General features: G+C 40.0%; 1 protein-coding gene across 2 annotated transcripts in view; it reads right to left on the bottom strand.

Annotated features, from left to right (window-relative positions):
- LOC119742605 overlaps positions 1-19,025 on the bottom strand; it is a 29,951-nt gene that overhangs the window by 10,352 nt on the left and 574 nt on the right. The window lies entirely within an intron of this gene.

Raw genomic sequence — 19,025 nt, forward strand, 5'->3', positions numbered from 1 at the left:
CTTTTTCTTTTGTTTGATTCTAAAACGGATTCTAGTCTATCGTCTTCGTACGCTTTTATAAGATCGTTTATAGTTTTTTGTAAAACATTTTCATCGTTAATTAAAAAGTGGTATGGTATATCGGGTAACAATCGCTCTATAAAATCTCTATCCGGCGTTCTTATGTGTACATCTGAAAGAAACTCCGCGGGTATGGGGGGAGGTTTATCTGTGGTAAATGCGGGTCTCCCATCTATTTGCGTAAACCAATCAATCTCCGTGGCGCTGGAAATATTAAAATATCCGGCGTTAAACAACACCCTTTTTACGCGTATAGATTTTTGACCGTTTAAATTATCTACGACGTCTTCTAATTTAAACGTCTGCTCATTTTGAAACAAGTGAAACGAATGCATTTATTTTAAAGTCTTTTTATATTAAAACTGAAACTAAAATAATGAGTGATTTTAAGTCGTTAAAAAAGCAGATACAATCGATAGCCGATCAGGTAACGAGACAAGTAAATCAAAATGTAGCTAAACGACAAGCTACCACCCCAGCGCATGTACTAGACAGTCCGTATCTCACTGGCGAACTCGAGATTACGGTCAACGCGTCTAACACGTTTTTAACCCCGTTTCCCGACTTAATCTCGGACTATAAAATATCTCGCCTCAATACCAACGATGCTGTACTTCGTTGGAAAATAGACCCCATGTCTTTTTATCAAAATCAGTTAAACTTTGCGATCTATTGCGCTACAACGGGCTGTGGTGTTGGAATCGATATTTTAAACTCGAACAACCGTTACGTTAAAGCCTTATTTAATTTTCATCTATACTTTACGGTGAGAAGGATATTAAACGACATGGCCGTAGCAATACCGGGAGAAGACTCGTTTGACGCTCTCAGCAACACCTATGATCGTGGAGCATTTACCAACATCTGTCGGACGTTTGCCATCGATCAAAATAAGTCTTTTAAACAGACGAGAGATCAAAAGACTTATGGCTTAGGTCGGCTTTTTCTTTGGAACGAAAAAACAAAATCGTTTTTACTCTTGCCGTTAGACTATGATAAAAACACGACCACACTCGACGATTTTATCAACCCCACGGGTGATAAAAATTGGGGTTTAGACGATCCAAAAAAACACGATGCTTTTTTTAAGCATTGGAAGGGTTATCTCGAACAAGACGACATCGTCAAAATGGCTTGGTTAGATTTTATACCCACCAAGAGTTCGTTTACCCCCGCGGGAATCATAAAGATCAACGAATCGATCAGATCTTACGTGTATGCTTTACTCGGTGCGCAGGCTCAAACAAAAACGAGCGTATTATCACCGGGCACCGGATTAGACGCTCAGAGACAATTTAACGTCATCGTTGAAGATATCATCAATGCAGTAGACGACATGGAAACGAGTATCGATCAATTTCAAGACTCTTTGCAGTATGCCAGAACGCCTTTAAATTTTGTCGTGAAACCGGGGTTATATTTAATTCCATCGGATATGAACTTGAGGATTGGAACGCACGACGGCTATAACAACAATCTTCAAATCGCTACCCAGAGTATGAAAACTGGTTTGGTGCCAGATTTAAACTCACAACCTCAGCCGGACGACTCTTTTGATGACACCGATGACGTCGCGCCACCAACACCCCTAGAGCCTATGACCGATGTTGTATCACCAGCACCAACACCAACACCAACACCAACACCAACACCAACACCAACACTAACACCAACACCATCACCATCACCAACACCAACACCTACAGTTTTAACCCAAGAACCCACGAAACTACAAACTCACCAAGACGAAAAATTATCGTTGACGGTAGGAATATTAGCTATCGTTGGCATGGGTATTTTAGCTTACGAGGCAACGCGATAAGTCACACTCTAATCTCACAACAACAACAAAAAATAAGCCTTACCAACTTTGTGCTGGTAAGGCTTTTTTTTTTTTTTTTTTTTAACTTTGATTACAACTACCATCGTTTTTGTAGGTACGCAAACACCAAGGCCCCCACACCCAAAAACAAAGCCCACACGTGTTCGGCCAACCACGATACAGACTTACTCAGTGCGTTAAATATCCAACTTAGTACGCTGCCTATGATACCCGGCAGAGCACCCAACGCGCTCACTCCGAGTTTTTGAAGAGCAGATGCAAAATTAGCGAGTTGTTTTGAAATCCACTCTTTGATACCACCTTTTGGTGGTGTTGGTGTTGGTGTTGGCGTGGGTGGGGCACCCGCGCCTCTCACGCTAGCGACGATGCTACTAACTATCGTGCTGATGGCTAAACTCAAAGCGGCTAAAATGCTCACTACAGTCACACCTTGTTCTCTAAACAGAGTTCTAATCTTTTCTCCTAGAGTCGTGTCTTTATCTAATATTTTATTAATCGTTTCTTTGATTCTATTGATCTGACTTTTAAGTCCCTCTGAGTCGGTTTTTGCGGCTTCTAATCTGGCAGATCTTTCATCATCTAGCTCTCTTAATTTAATCCTTAAATCTAGTCGTTCTTCTTCGCTTATCCTAGGATCATCCAATTCATGTTCGGCATCAAATATCTCTTGGTCTACCTCTGCGAGACGCGCCACATTAAGTTCTAGGCTACCTCTCAACGTCTGAAGACTTTTGTCTAAACCCTGGAGTTCTCTGTAATTTAACCCCTCCGTTTGAGCGCCGGTGTCGCGTTGTAAATCGTCTATAATCTCGGTTACCTCATCGGTGGCTCTGGGTAGTTCTGTCATGGGGATACTCTCGGGTTGTACTTTTTCGAGTTTATCTTTTAGTTTGGCAAGTAGTGTTGGTTTATAGTCAGCGATTTTGAGGGTGTCGCGAATAAATGCGGTACCATATTTATTTTGTAAGGTACTTAATTTGTAATATATTCTTTGACCACCTCGTCTATAAGATAATGGTTCTCGACCTTTATATGTTTTAACGTATAGATTTCTGTCTTTACCAATTTCAAAATCGTTGGGGTCGATAAACGCGGGGTCTATATTAGTTTGTTTGTAAAATGAATCAACATCTTCTTTTATTACTTTTATAGATAATCTGCTTATTGTTCCCGTGCCGAGGACGCTTTCTGTGTCTACCGGTGGTGTAGTAGTATCAAAGTCGTCATCTACATTGGTCTCTGCTACATCATCATCATCGTCGTAATCGTAATCATCAACAGGGTCAAAGTCAAATCCTCCCTCATCCATTTATTTAATAAACCTATTTAAATTATGCCGTTTTCATTATACTGCCCGGTAGTATACCCTGGGCCACCAACCAATTTTGCGTGGCCAGAGCTCCACTTATAATACCCGTCAATTTACCCGCATCTTCTACGCTTAGTTTGCTTAAATCCGGCGCTTTCATTTTGAGTAGTTTATTTCCTACCATGGCGTATCCCATCGAAAGACCCGATATGACGGCTCCGTGATAAATCGCATTAGCTATTCCGTTGGTGTCAAAGTTACTCATCGTTTTTAATATAACAGTTTTTAAATTGCTGGTTTAGCTACAGACCTAAAAGGTCTGATCTATTCCATGTCTAGCGTTTTGGGGGCGCTGGGTGTAGTGGGTTGCGTGACTGCCGGCACTGGCTGTACGGCCGGCGCAGTTGCCTTACTTTTTAGTACCAGCAACCCCACTCCTATTATAGACGCTATAGCCCCCCACATCACCCAAGAGTTGTAGTCTGGTGAGCTCGTAGCTTCGTCCGATGTTACGTTCATTTTTGCTAATTTTAATTTCATCTGTCTATTGTGCTCGGCTAAAGCTTTACCCTGCTGTATTCGTTTAGGATTTTTAGTCTTGGTCACTCTCGTTACCGTCGGTGACGACGTTGTTTTTATCGGTTGGGGCGTCTCTGTCTCTGCTGGTTGAGCTGTGATCGGTGCTGTCGCTGCTTGTTGATCTTCCATTTATTATATTAGGTTTATTAAATTTCAAATGTTTTGTTGTGATAATCGTAGCAACTAGGGGTGATATTAAAGTTCCGTACTTGTAACAAACGTCGCTCAACATACCAGCCATACTCGCGCTTATAATAGGATCGGAACTCAAGTCGTTGGTGAGTTCTTCTTCAGAATCTATAGTGACGTTATAGCCTAAAACTTGTACGGGTGTAACAACGGCTAACACTCTCGAAAATAGACTTAAAGTGTATTTACCAACGGTTTGAACAATTTCATTTCCAAATTTAGTTTCGTACAGATGATACAGCTTGTCGAGTTCTTTGCTGTCAAGAGCTTCGATATATTTAACGGTGTATTCCTTTCCCAAGTACTTTCTAGAGTTTCCGGCTGCTACGACACCGCACAAACGATCTTTATGTTCTGCGTTGTGATCTTGTTCGTTCGTTAAAGTCAGTTTTAGGTCCTCCATTTAATTAGAAAGGAATTTAATTTTGTTGTAGCTGTTGCAACTTTGTTACACAAGCGAAGGTACTCGTAGGTGTAAAACGATAAATTAATCGATATGACGATAATAGCCAAAAACTGCAAATACTCGAATATTGCTATCATTTACTAACAGCAAAATGTATTTTGTTGACGTTTGTTGATTAACAAATTGTAATACCTGTGTAGCTTGTTGAATAGGTTATTACTCAGCTAGGTTATTTTAGTTAAGCAGCTAGGTTATTTTAGTTAAGCAGCTAGGTCATATTTGTTGATGAGCTAGGTCCTATTTGTTGATGAGCTATGTTATTGACCTACTCAAGTAGCTCGTAACTAACTGGAGGTTCGGTGTATACGACCAATTTACTATATTTCACATCTCTTAAACGTCGTTTTATATAATCTCGTTCTTCAATGGGTACGACGTCATTTTCGTCTAACGCTTGATCAAACGATGTTTTATCTTTACAGTAAAATAACGCTAACCATGCCGTGTTTTCTCTATAATCTTTTAAAACGCTGTTGTACTTTTGGGTCAATAACCAACAGCTGTGATTTACGTGTCTTCCGCTAAACGCCATCTTGCTTAGCGCGCACGTCTTTTTACGATATTTAATCTCTTGATCCGAAGAGCAATCGTCCACGATAAACAGCGTGGCAACACCTTCGAATATTTTACTGTAAAAATCGATCGCTTCGTTGAGCGTCATCTTGTACAAATCCGGATCGCAGAGGTATACCTCGGGATCTGCTTGAATCCACTTTCTTTCGATGTACGTTTTGTTTTTAAATATGGTAGGGCAAATGATGACTATCGCTTCAAATGTATTTTTATAGTCTGACTCTAACAGATCCAAAATCCATTTGGTTTTACCCGAATTTGTTTTGCCGACGATTAAAGCGCAATGCGGTTGTGTCATTTTAACTTAACAGAGATTTAAAATTCCCGTCTTCCAAGTTCAATTGAGCATCCATGACCAAAAATACGTACATCGTGAGGTCACCTTGACTTTCGGCTTCTCTGTTAAATTGAATGTTGATGCCTCCTCCGTCTCCGAGTTTCCTACCGGATCCGTGAGCGGAATTGTCGTCGTTACTTCTAAAATCGAGCCACAGACCGTACTTGTCTTTTAGGTAGTCTCCGAGGTCAAAACCCGTCAAATTTAAGTCTTTAGCTACTCCGCGCCCGCTTTCGGTATCACTGTCTCCAAAGAACTTGCTAATTTCATTCCAGTGTTGATACTGAAACACGCCTTGACTGTAGAGTTGATTGGGTTTACCTTCTACGGTCACCGATGTTTTGGTTATTTTTGGATTGTAAAATCGCTGCGGATTTTTGACCGCGGGATCTTTAAACAAAAACAAAATACCCTTGAGACTCCTGATGGGTTGATTGACGCTGACGTTCCAAAGCGTGTCCGATTTGTTGACGGATCTAACTTCTAGCGAGTGGATTTTATCAAACAGATATTGCATTAACCCCTTGTGTTTATTCCTGATGGTGATAGCTAGGTCTCTGTTGGTCACCACTTCGTATTCGAGAGACAAGTCTGAGATAGAATACATCGCCGCCGTATCTGAACTGTTGACTACTTTTTCGTGATCGTTAAACTTTATCTCGTACGTCAGAGGTTGTTTTAAACCGCTGGGGTAAAAAGGGTGATGCGAAGTCAGTATGTCAATGTCTAGGGGAATACAATATCTGTTACCATAGGCATCCGCGATAGCCTGATCTTTACCGCTGTTGGCGCCCGCGTTAGCATCTCCAGCCCCAATTCTTAGTTTAGACACGTTTTCTTTTTCTATGCCCGAGTACGCCATGTTTCGAGTTGTCGAGCTGTTGATCCAATTGTCTTTAAAGTTGTGATACACGTCGGCGTTACGATAACTTATAATTTCGTGACCTTGAAGCCTGACGCTGATTTCGCTGACTAAATTTCTGGCTAAATTGCCAAAAATGGTTCTATTGTCGTCGCTTCCACCGTCGAGTTCTAAACTAAAAGCTAGTTTACAAGTGCCGGGTACGATCACGTCGTCTACGCCCAATTGAGGAAACTTAACTCTCAGCGTTTGCCCCGCCGATATACTACTGGGATTGTGGGTAATGACCACCTCTTTTCTCTCACCCTTGATAGATCTGGGTATTTTTAATAGCCTACTGGGATTGAGCTTTTTTCCATACGCATTCATTTTATTTATACGAGTTTTAAATTTAAAGGTATCTGTAAGCCAAGAAGCCCACCAATAGCGTTCCTCCCGCGATAAACGCCAGTTCTTTTTCTATTTGTTGGTCGCTAGGCTCGTAAAAATCTTCGAGTTTGGGTTCGCGGGGTAACTCGACGTTTTCTCCGGTCATTTCGTTGTAGTAACGCAACGCTTGGTCTACGTTGGAAAATGTTTCTTTAGAGGCATTTTGTTTTCTGATACGTTCGTTGAGAAAATCGAGTCGTTTTGTTCGTTCTCGTTGCCACTGATATTTGGCGGCCGAGAGTTGTTCTGTCGCTAAATCGTGTCTCTTACGCTCTTCGCTGCCATCATCCCTTAGACTTGAAAATAAAAAGTTTGAACCCGAAAAAGCTAAGGCGTTTATGATCGCACCTCCTATCATCATAGCAACAGCTGACGCCATCTATTTAATGTATAAAGCCTTTTAAAATTATTATTATAGTAAATGATGGATAAACTTCAAAAACTGTATTATAGCCCGAGCGGTTATTGGAGAGGTGAAAGCGCCGTCGACCATTTACACGATAAAACCAAATTCGATAAAAAGGTAATCAGAGATTGGCTTAAAAAACAAGCGATCTGGCAAATTTATCTGCCGGCTCCTGCGTATGTACCCAGGCCTACGAGTACATCGCGAGAGTTTGAAACACCAAACGACTTTCACCAAATGGATGTGCTATACCTACCCTGGGATAAAGTAAAACGCAAGACTTATAAATACGCTTTGACGGTTGTCGACGTTGCGAGTCGATACCACGAAGCAGAACCTTTGGTTTCTAAAACGGCAGATTCCACCCAAGATGCTATCGTCAAGATTTACGCGAGATCGCCTTTGAGTTACCCTAAAACGTTGAGAGTAGATGCCGGTACCGAATTTAAAGGTGCATTTAAAAAATGGATGGCTTCAAAAAACGTCGAGATTATCGTCGGTGAACCCGGAAACCACCGATCGCAGGGTATCGTAGAAAGATTTAATCGAACGCTAGCCGAGAGACTGTTTGGTCATCAGTACGCTCAAGAAATGTTAAATCCCGAGAGTAGAAACACGCAATGGGTCGAGCGACTACCCGGCGTGATCAAAGCTATAAACGATGAAACGACGAGATTAATAGCTAAAGCGCCGTCAGAGGCGGTTAAACTAGAACAGGTCCGGCAATCGCCGGCTAACCCCGTTAAAACAAAAGAGCAACAATTACCGCAAGATGCCATGGTTAGATATTTATATTACCCGGGCGAGCAAGAGGGTGGAACCTCGAGAAGAGCCACGGATCCCATTTGGAGCGTAGACATTTATAACGTGGAAAAAAGAACGAGTCAATTTAAAATGATTAACGGTAAAAAGGTCACGACGGGTCCTACTCTTTATTACCTTCAAAACGGCCCAAAAAGGAGTTTTGTGAGACAAGAGCTTCAAGTCGTACCCGAGGACACGCAATTACCGCCTAATTAATATCTAGATTACGGTGACCATAAGCGAGCGTGTGTATTCCATCCGGTAAAATGTACCTCTTGGTATCCAACGGACTCAACGACAATTTATCTAGCGATATGGTGTAAAGGATGTGTTTTTCCGATCGAATGTGAGTCATCGTTTCTGTTTTAGATTTATTTTTAAAGATGCAGTCGTAGTAGTGCCGGTGTTTTAATTTTTTGTCAGTGACCGATTTTGTGACCCCCTTGGCTTTTTTAAGAGTGATGTTGTTGTCATCCGCTAAAATCGAGTACATCTTAGGTCTGACGCAAACGGCTTCTTGAATGACCTTACCTCCAAACTCATCTTTAAATTTACCGATCACTTTCTTATTGGTTGGATTGTACAAAGGATGATCTGTTGGGTAATTCGAAAAGTCGTAGTGTTGCCCGTGAGATCGCATGTCTTTATATATGTCATCCGTGTAAACGACAATCAACAGACTGTCCGTATCCGTATACATCAACCTGATTTGATCTCCGTACTTGTCTTTCAATCGGTTGTAATAAAAATCGTACATCAGCGTCTTTGAGAGATCTAAGATACTCACACCGCAGTAAATGGGTTTGTTTAACACGGTTGTCGTTTTATACGTTTCGACAAACGACAGGTCACATTCTGGAAACGGCGTTGTTGTTTTATAGCTCGGTTTTTGAATTATTTTTTTGTATTTTTCTTGATCGCTCTCGTTATTGTCTCTCAGTAGGTAACCGTCTATTCGATTTCTAACGTTTTCCATCGTCTTACCAAACACGCTGTTATTCATCAGTTTAAAAAAGTCTTTCTCAAAATCAGAGGTCGCTTTTGTTCGGAGTTGCGTGTTTTTGTCGATGTAAGATTTCATCCAAGGCGCTTGTTTAAATTTTAACACGCGATGTACCTTTTTTAGTTTCAAACCAAGTTTGAGATACAATTGTAATGTGACGTAGTGCAACACGTATTTTTGTTTTGGATTGAGGGTACACGTTAATTTTTGTACGTCGCTACTAGGTTCGGTATCTAATAATTCGTTTTGATAATCAGACATCCACTCTTGGGGTATGATGATGTTTTCTGGTGCTAGGGGAAAATCGTTATGCTTGGTGTGTAGATCGTTCGGATAATCGAGGTCTACTTCAAAGCAATAACCGGTGTTTGACGTTTTCTTCAGCGTTAATATTCTTTCTTCGGTAAACGGTTTCGAGGGTGTCCATTTAAAATCGCTGTACGGTAGATATTGACTCATAGCCCAACCGTACAGATTGTTGGCATCCAGATAAGCGATATAACTCGAGGGTTTGTTTGAATCGTAGTCATCGAGATATTGATTATTGGCTTTGTGGTATCTCATTCCACCCACGCTCGATATGCCTCCTCGTTTTTCTTTTTCAAAAAATAAATGTTTGTCTACGTCTTGCAATAGTTCGAGTTTAACTTCCGAGTGTTTTAATAGAGCATCCCACGACAATCCGGGTGCGGTGTAATAATTGGCTGGATCTAACCCGTAGTTTGTAATACACGTTCTTCTAAAGTTTTCAAATACGCCTGCAAGTAATAACGTATCGGTGGTCACGTATAAATCGTGATATTCTCCTAGATTGTGTATATTAAACTCGTTCCACACGCGTTGAGCTCTGTCGTAGTCTTGTTGCGATATATGTTCGTCTTTTAGTCTGCTGTAAAACTTGCCGATGGGTGGTAGGCTGGTCTCTTGAAACTTATCAAATGAGTTCATATATTCGTAGGGATAAATTCCTTTATGTAATAGCAAGTCAGGATGTTTAAAATGCTTTTTGAGTAGCTGAAACGACTCTTTTGGGCAAGCTTTCACTAATTTATCCAACGACGATGCCATAAAACTAAACGAGTCTAAAAATCGTAGATTTCCTATCGAGAACGAAATATACTTTTCTGAATTTTTAGCGATCACTTGTATTTCTGTTTGACTATCGTATTCTGTCATTCCCTGCATGATTAAATGCGCGTCGTAATTTTGTAAATTGTGAAAAAAGACTGGTATCGGTGTACAACCGGGTTTAATTTGTAGTTTGAGGTTACAATAGGCGTGTGCGGCACCTCTATATTTACCAGTGACGTGGCAGTGATCTCTCACCTTTCTAAATTTATTAATGCTCTTTTGGCAGTCGAGACATTTAGACTCGATAAATCCCTTACTATTTTTGTACTGATATTCTTTCTTTTGTTTTATCGTCTTGGGTTCTCTGGGTTTCTGGCACTGACAGTTGCTCGAGTAATTGGGATAAATTGGTTTTTCACAAATCCAACACGCGTTTGTTTTATCGTGATGGTCTTTAGCTCGCTCGTTAAATTTCATGGTTTGGGGTTTTTCAAATATGCAATTAATATCGCTTTGTAATTGTAACAACGTCGTTATAAATCTAGTTGAAGCGTCTTTGCCTCTATAAGTCTCTTGATACACATTTTTACCGTCGCATCGGACGACAACTAGCGAATAACCGCTAGCTTTGTGAACGTTAATCTTTTTTGTGTTTGTCTCTTTGTCTGAGTGAGTAGGTTTAGATGTTAGTGTCTGTGTGGGTGTTGTTGTTGTTTGTAATATGGATTCAAAGTCAGCATAAATGACAAATGGTGCTTTTTGTTTGTGTCTATAGTTTTTAAATTCTAATATCGGTACGTCTCTTTCGCCCGGTTGTCCGTCTATGTATTTTGGTTTACCCATAGGAAATACAATCTTTGATGGATGCGCATCTATACCCTTACAATCGGCGATATGTCTGTCCAATTTGTTTTGATTGGTAAAATGGCATAGACATCTTCTACAAAAATATTTCTTACATTTATGTTTTGTAACGTCGTACATCAACCTCGTAAAATATTTTATCCAACAATAGTGATGCTTGTCACCTTTAGAAATCAAAAGCAGATCGATCTCTTTTGCCCCGTAGTTTTTAGACACGTATAATGGATATATCTCACCCTCATAACCGTATACGTTTATCCATAAATTATTTTGTCTTTCTATCTTGGGTATCTGATCGACCGGTGTCGGAAAGTCAACGCCTTTAAAACTGAGTCCGTCGTCTTTGGTGTAAATCGACGGTCTGCTTTCGTTGATTTTATATTTAGGATTATTTCTTATTTGATTTTTTACTTTATCCGTGTACAACCCAAGAGCAGCTCTCAAACACCATCTCAAACACTCGTCGTCTTTGTTTTGTACGTTGATCATCGCCTGTTTAATTTTAAGATGTTCGGGTAGGTTTATGTAAGAACTACCTCTCGCTGGATTATATCTGTTGATGTTGATGTATAACGCGAGTATTGTATCGACTGCCCAACCCGATCCTTGATTCGTATACCTTTCATCCTTTTTGAATAGCTCTTCGATCTCCTCTTTTAAAACCTGTTTTATTTGACTTTGATTTAAAACGGCTTTCGGTTTGCTATAATGAATAGCTTCTATCGTTTCGATTGTACCATCCGGTTTGATTTTTCGATACCTTATTTTTAATACAAGCTCTACTTTTAAACCTCTGAGCTCTCTCAATTCAGACTTGATTTTATTGACTATTTGTTCCTTGTGCGAATCAAAAAACTTGATTAAATCGTGGTTATAAAGTCTGGGATTTAATTCCCAGTTTCTGTAGTAATTTCTAAACCTTCTCGTTTCTCTAAAAGCTGACTCTGTAAAGTATTCGGGTTGTCTGTATGTTTTAATCGCCGAGAGTAAATCTTTTTTCAAAACTCGTCCTTTATAACCCGTCGGTACGTATTCTAGATTTTGTTCGTCTACAATCTGTTTGAGCTCATAAAGTTTCTTTTTCCTCAAGTTTTTAAATTGACTTTCATAATGTTTTATCCCCTCGATGTAGACTTTACGAGTAAGAGAAACATTTTCATTGTGCGGTATATTATACCGCTGCACGTAATCACGCAGCGTAGCTTTGTTCCATTTAGAATATCCTTTGACGGTCGGTCTGAACATATTACTCTCCATTTTATTATAAGAAATATAATATTTTTTTTCTCATTTTTTTTTGGAGGGCGATCAATTATTTCATAAACCATGAGAGCTTGACTGTAGTAAAAATTCCCAAGGTCACGTGGTGGTGACTCACATATTTTTCAAGGTCGCGTTGTTTACGCCAAATTTCTATCGTGCCTCAACACGTTTCAAGGTCACGTGGTGGTGACTCACATATTTTTCAAGGTCACGTGGTGGTGACATCACCTCATTTTAGCGATGACAGATTTTTTTTTTTTTCTCTCTCTCTCTCTCGGCGTCAGATTTTTTTTTTTTTTTTTTTTTTTTTTTTTTTGTTTTCTCCCAGCGTCAGATATTTTTTTTTTTTTTTCTCTCTCTCTCTCTCTCCCGACGTCAGATTTTTTTTTTTTTTTTTTTTTTTGCTCTCTCTCTCTCTCTCCCGGCGTCAGATTTTTTTTTTTTTTTTTTTTTTTCTCTCACACCCGGCGTCAGTTTTTTTTTTTTTTTTTTTTTTTTTCTCCCCCACACCCGGCGTCAGATTTTTTTTTGAGATCGGGGGATTCCCCTATATTTTTCCCCAACTATTTTTAGAATCGAGAGCGGCGTGCTCAGGCTTGCCGCAGATTTTTTCCATTTTGCTCCGGTTCCCCCACCTCCCCTACTACTACTTCCTTCCCCCGATAGAAAAACAGGGAAACGTCCGGAGCTCCAGAGCGTAAGTAATAGAACTATGGCTTGCCTTTTTCGTTTTTTTGGACTGTGACAGGCTTGGCATGTATATGGACATAAATGCTAAAGCTGTTTTATTTTTTAAACACAAACCACAGGCATTTCATACGCTCCCGTTAATATGGAAAACTTTGACCAGACAGAAAAGATAAGCCCTGCTCCCCACAGTACAGTGACCGCAACAGTTCATCGGGGCAAACCATTTCTAGCATAAGGGGTATTGAAAAGTGGAGGTGCAAAAAAGATACACAGAGGATTCGTGTGATAAGTGTTCAGTACGTTTGTGTGTATTAGGTGTTTATTTACTTCACACAATAAACATCAAAATGCTTTCAACGTAACATTTTCCAACAAATTGTAACTTTAACAAAAAAAACAATGAAATTGAAACCATTGCTGAACCTATTTAGATTTTTGATAAAAATGCATAGATGATGTACTCTCAGTCTCATGCTGAATGTCTGAAGTTGAAAAAAACCCGAGTTTGAGTATTGCTATTCATTTCGAAAATACATTTTATGCTGTGGACAAATATTTTTCCACGTAATGATGAAATCACTTGGCTTGGAGCTCAACTGAAACTTTACATAACTTAGTGAATGGCAAATAACGGCATAATACTGGAATTTGTTACTTTGGCATTAAATTCTGTTTAAATAATATTCAGTGAAAAGAACATATGAAACATCTTTAAATAATGCACACTTTTTTCAGCTGTCTGCACAATGTTTTGTTCTGGTCTCACAAAACATTAAAACCAATAAAGGTCAAGCAAAAGGCAAGTTCAAGTTGTTTCGATGCGGCACTAGTTTCCAAAGGCTTCATTACAAAATGATAATAAATTTACTACTCGTACAACAAAATACATTTCAAATTAAGTACATGCATATTACTTAAGTAGTTATCCAACAACCTTTCGGGAAAAAAATCATAAGGGGGAAAAACACAAAGCTTTACATCAACAATGAACAAATACACAAACTTTACACTTCTGCTATCTACGAATATATCCATCAAAGCGCACAAACCAAGGTGGTGCACATTCAAATTGATCAGGTTAGGCCAAAAAAAAAAGGATCCGGTTTCAGGTATGGAGCTTGCCCCAAAAGTGGTGCGGAGACGCGGCTTTTTTTTTTTTTTTACCTGTTTTTTTTTTTTTTTTTTTGGGCTTCAAATGTCGGCTGATGACTGCAAATGGTGCCCGACTAAACTTAGTGCAAATATATGGGAGTCCAGAGAGGCCACATAAAGCTTATTCTCGATCATAACCCCATCTAAAAACACGTTAAAATTGTGCAGCAGCAGGATTCCAGTCAAACCAGTGAGTTTGGCGGTTTTGAGACATCATCTTGTATCGAAAAAAAAGTTTTCATTTTGCCGACGCGTATGGCTACGGCGACGCGCGCGCATACCAAAAACCGGAGACTTTTTTTTTGGCCTTATACATGTATGACCACAAAGTTTTACATCAATAATGAACATGTACAGTAGGTGATAAATGTGTTTATATTTTAAGTAGCATAAAAGGAGATGAAGTATATTCATTGAAGATATTCCGGGCATGTTGCTCGGCTATGATGATTATATTTCTGACTAATGCTGCATCTGACAAGCCATTTTTGGGGTATATGCATGTGCTCGCATACCATGTTTCAGAAGTAATGGACATGTACAGTAGGTGATATCTTAAGTAGCATAAAAGGAGACGGAGTATATTCATTGAAGATGTTCCGGGCATGTTGCTCGGTTATGATGAGTTTGTTTCTGACAAATGCTGCATCTTACAAGCCATTTTGGGGTTCCCTTACATTTTGATTCGAGATGTCTTAGCCGGTTTTGTTTTTGCATTATCTGCTTCAGAGCACTTTTGCCAAAGTTTGTAGACCGAAAATACCACTTGGTGACAAGGTCATTTAATTTTTCCAGACATTGTTGGCAGAAGAATGATATGTTACCATGTGTTCTCATTACTTCTGGTACATGGTATGCCAGCACATGCATATATGGAGTGATATCCTTTGCCAAATAACGTCTGATACAGTTCTAACCATTTCTTGGCGGAGGACCCAAACCGATCAATATCAAATGGTTCCAGGTTTTTATTCATCTGGGCTACCAACTCCTTAAACGAGTTCCAAAGGGCTTGAATATTGGTCAGTTTAGGATGATCAGGGATGATTGCATTTAAATCTATATTGAAAAGTATTCTTCTGTGCTCAGGGCCGGTGAAGGATCTTGACTGGCCATCATTAATAATGTATTTCCAGTCAGTAATACCCAGTTTGATTATGAAATTTTGAAATCTCATAAGGTTGTCGCATTTGTCGAGATTGAGGCTTGGATTAAGACGTACACAGTTATCAAGATGTTGCAGATAGTATGTGAGTTGGCACACTAACTGATCCATAACCCGAAGAAAAAGATGAAGGGTGTCTGGGATAATTCTAGCAATAGGAACGGATGAAAAAATTGGTTCGGCATCACAATTGAACTTCGTTTTGCTCTTTTTTGGCAATTTGGCACACTCTGATATTTCCTCGATTGTCCGAGCTCCCTGAGAAGTGTCGGTCATAGACCATTTCTTGGTCACATCCGACCGTTCGAGTTTGCTACATTTACACCAAAGACAAGAGAATGTTGATGCAAAGCCTCCAATGCCTGTGACCTGATTCAGAAATTTTAGGTCCCCACCAACAAACTTAACAACTTCGATCAACTCACCATTAATTTCAACAGAATCCAAGGAATTAAATTCGTCAATCGGATCCTTGAGGGCTTTGCGTAACTTCTCTTGTCTCTGGACACTGAACAGCAATAGCTAACAGGTAATTTCCACGTTCTGACATACAGTTTTTGTCACCGATTACAGTGTAACTCATGTTTACCAAGTGTTTTTTAGTTCCAGCTCTGGTTCAATCCCCACTCACTTTGATCTTTACTTTCCCATCCTGAATAAAATGAGCGTTAGTATCATCACTCAACACGTAAATTAGATTAGTTTTCAGTGATTTGAATACACCGTGAAAATCACCCTCCAATGTTTTTATTTCAAACATGTCATTCAGCTCATTTCTTCGTTTGGCAATCCTACATGCTCTAGGAAGAGCACTGTAACGTTGGGCAATTTCATGGTACCCACTTTGCGTGACTTTGAATGTGTCCATGATGAATATTATCTCATCAATATCCTCTTCACATATTTGGTCTGCCGTTCTTATTATATAATCATTGTCATTCCGAACAACCTTCACTGTCTGCCCATCCTCCTCTAGGAATTCAACACTCAACAAATCTTGCCTACATTCAAGAAAATCTTTCATGTCAGTGATTTGTTTGTGTTTGTGTCTACGTCTTTGTCTCTCACTATACATGTAGCTCTGTTTTCCTTTTGTTCGCCCCCTTTCTCCCTTTTCACGTTTTTTGGGGTTTGAATATCTTTCCAATTTTCTTTCAACTTCCAATTTCTCTTCCGAGCACTTCACCAAGTCATTGCTAACAGTAACCAAACTTTCTTCAACCTTTCTCCTTTTAATCTTTTCACTTTCTAATTGATACTCTAACTTTCGCTTTGTTGGGCTGCCAGTTTTGTGGGGGACTTTCAGAGTGTATACATTTTTCTCAAATGTTCTCAGTAATTTTGATCGCCCGTTTGAGCCTTTCTGACTTCTCCAAGAATGCCACAGCCTGCCAAGCTGACTTCTTAATGCAGTCAAGGAGTTGGAGTCAACTCTTTCAGGGGAGATGTTCTGACGGGCTATTATTCGTTGAAACACTGTTTGCACATTTTCAGATGATAGTTGTCCGTTTACATCTTTGACCAAATTGAAGAGGAACATTTCCGTAACATCAATTTCAGCAATGTTCGGATAAACAGTCTCGTCTTCGGGACTGGCACAAAGTGGTCGAACAATACATATGAATGCCAAAGCGGCTACAATGAAAGTGTCGATGGCACCCATTGTTTCAAATAGGAAGAAAATGGATCAGCGTAGAAACCTAAGTTAAACATAACTGAACCAGAGAATGTGGAAATTACCTGTAGCTATTGTTTCTGTGAAACCTACATTACAAAATATGTGCACATGTACATGTTATTGTCCATGTTATTGTCCATGTACGCATGTACATACAGGCGTACTTGGAATACCAACAATTATGAGCTCATTGCAAGTTAGCTTACATAGATAAAAATAGCATACAATCATGCACAACAAGGAGGTGAACAAAAAAGCTAAACACACGATGTTAAATTTAGGCACTATAAAACTTCTGGAAATCAAATCGGTTTCCAATGCCACGGGAGAATCTGAGTTGGAACTGGAACCCTCTGTGGATCAGATGCAAGCTGCCATCTGGTGAATACTGTTCAAGTGGCTTCCTCTCCTTCAAGCAAAAAGATACAGTTCCTGGCTCTATGAAGGAATAATCGCCTTGAGGGTTAAAAATTCTCCAATTCCACCCGTCACCATGTAAGCAGTTTAAATCTGTAGGCGATTTAAGAAAAATGCGTGAATTGTTCCCTTTGATGCCAAATGAAGTTTGGTGTAGGAGCGGAACGATAGTATGCGCATGCGTACAAGTGCAAGTACGTACCCCCCGCGGCGCGCTCCGAGCGATCGAACCGAAAATGACCGCGATCATTCAGGGCGCGTGCTCGTTTCAAGTGTTAGGTTGGCTCAGTGCGGAAAGGGCATATTTTTCATCATTTTTGCCGAAAACAGACAGAATCCACCGATGTTTGTTGGGTGCACATAACGTGAGTATGTCATGAGGTATTGTACGGAGTTTAGGGGCAAACTGTGCGGCGGTTCTGTGGGAAAAGGCTTGGTTGGGATGGACGTTTTTGTACTTAATTAGTGTTTTGTGTTGACAACAATTTTGCGGGGTTCTGCCTCATAGTGGGGTGGAGCCTCATAGTTCTAGGAGTAGTCGTCATGAACGTACCAGAACACGCTGCACCCCTCTTGTAGAATAATGAGGTGATCCAACGCGAAGACTCCAACTTTTGCCCTAAAGTGCTGGATTTTTACACGAATGTAACATATGACAGTCATCAAGAGAGAAACTGGAATATATCTCCTCTTTGTAGAATCCCTTCACTTCTCAAAAAAAATCCGATTCAAGCAGTTTTTCGGTCCTGAATTGGTTGACTATGAAGGAAAATGACCAACCTCGTGTTTCACGAGGACAGAAGTATGCGTGGCATCGACTAGTTCCCAGTACAACAAACGTGTTCGTGCCCCGCATACCGGAAAGCCAGTGGAACCAGACTATACTACGATTTGCATATATTATTGAGGTCATCCTTCAGATGAAAGGAGCTCAACAATTTGATTGGAACAAGCCCATGCTTTTTCTGGACCAATCAAAACCATTCTTATATATCTGAAAAGAAAATTGTATATAGTTTATTTCGACATGCGATACAGCGGTGTACGATAAACGGTACACTTTTGCTGTTCGATTTAGTGAGCAGACCCCCGTGAAATCGTGTTGACCTCCATAGAGAATTTCAATTTTGAGCATTTTTACCGATTTTCTTATCAAAAAAGGCCGCCCCTATGTTCCAGGATCGATTGAAATAAGAAACTCCACTGAACAGAAAGGGGATGTTTTACATTTTCAAATGGTGTCCATTTTCAATGGTAAGGTACATAGTAACACTATTCAGTAACAGAGGGAAGTTTGAGGATAGTGCCCTTTTTAACCATGAATTCCCCGTGTTACACCGCGCGTAGCGGAAGTCAGACACGGAAATTATCAATATTTGTTCATATTTTAGTAACTGTTGTTCTGTTTCAAGTCAATCACTTTCTTCGTGAATGACTGGTGCACGGTATGAGGTATTGGTTTCATGTCATTTGGCTTGGAATAACAGGGGAAAACCTTTAAATATGAACACAGTTCAAACGCTCATTTCGACTGCGCGGTGATTTGTTTGGTTAATTTCAAGATTTCAAATGGGGGGTGGGGGGGGGGCACGGACATCCACCCCCTTCTGTTACGACCCTCTGAAATACCAGTTCTGATGTAAATTCATTGGCCGAATGAACGAGGCACATGATAAATTGGACAAGTAAACAAATATTCTATGTTAGGCCCCTTTACTGTCGCCCTCTAGTTCAAAGGTGTTCCGCTGCCAAAAGGGACCAACACAAAGAGTGGAAGAATTTACAAATCTTGTGTTGAACTAAGCGTTTAAATTCTGTATAAACTACATAACGACGCAAGGAAGACCATGAAGGGACAGTTCGCC

The sequence above is a fragment of the Patiria miniata genome, unplaced genomic scaffold, assembly GCF_015706575.1.
Source record: "Patiria miniata isolate m_02_andy unplaced genomic scaffold, ASM1570657v1 HiC_scaffold_6, whole genome shotgun sequence".
NCBI classification, from domain to species: domain Eukaryota; kingdom Metazoa; phylum Echinodermata; class Asteroidea; order Valvatida; family Asterinidae; genus Patiria; species Patiria miniata.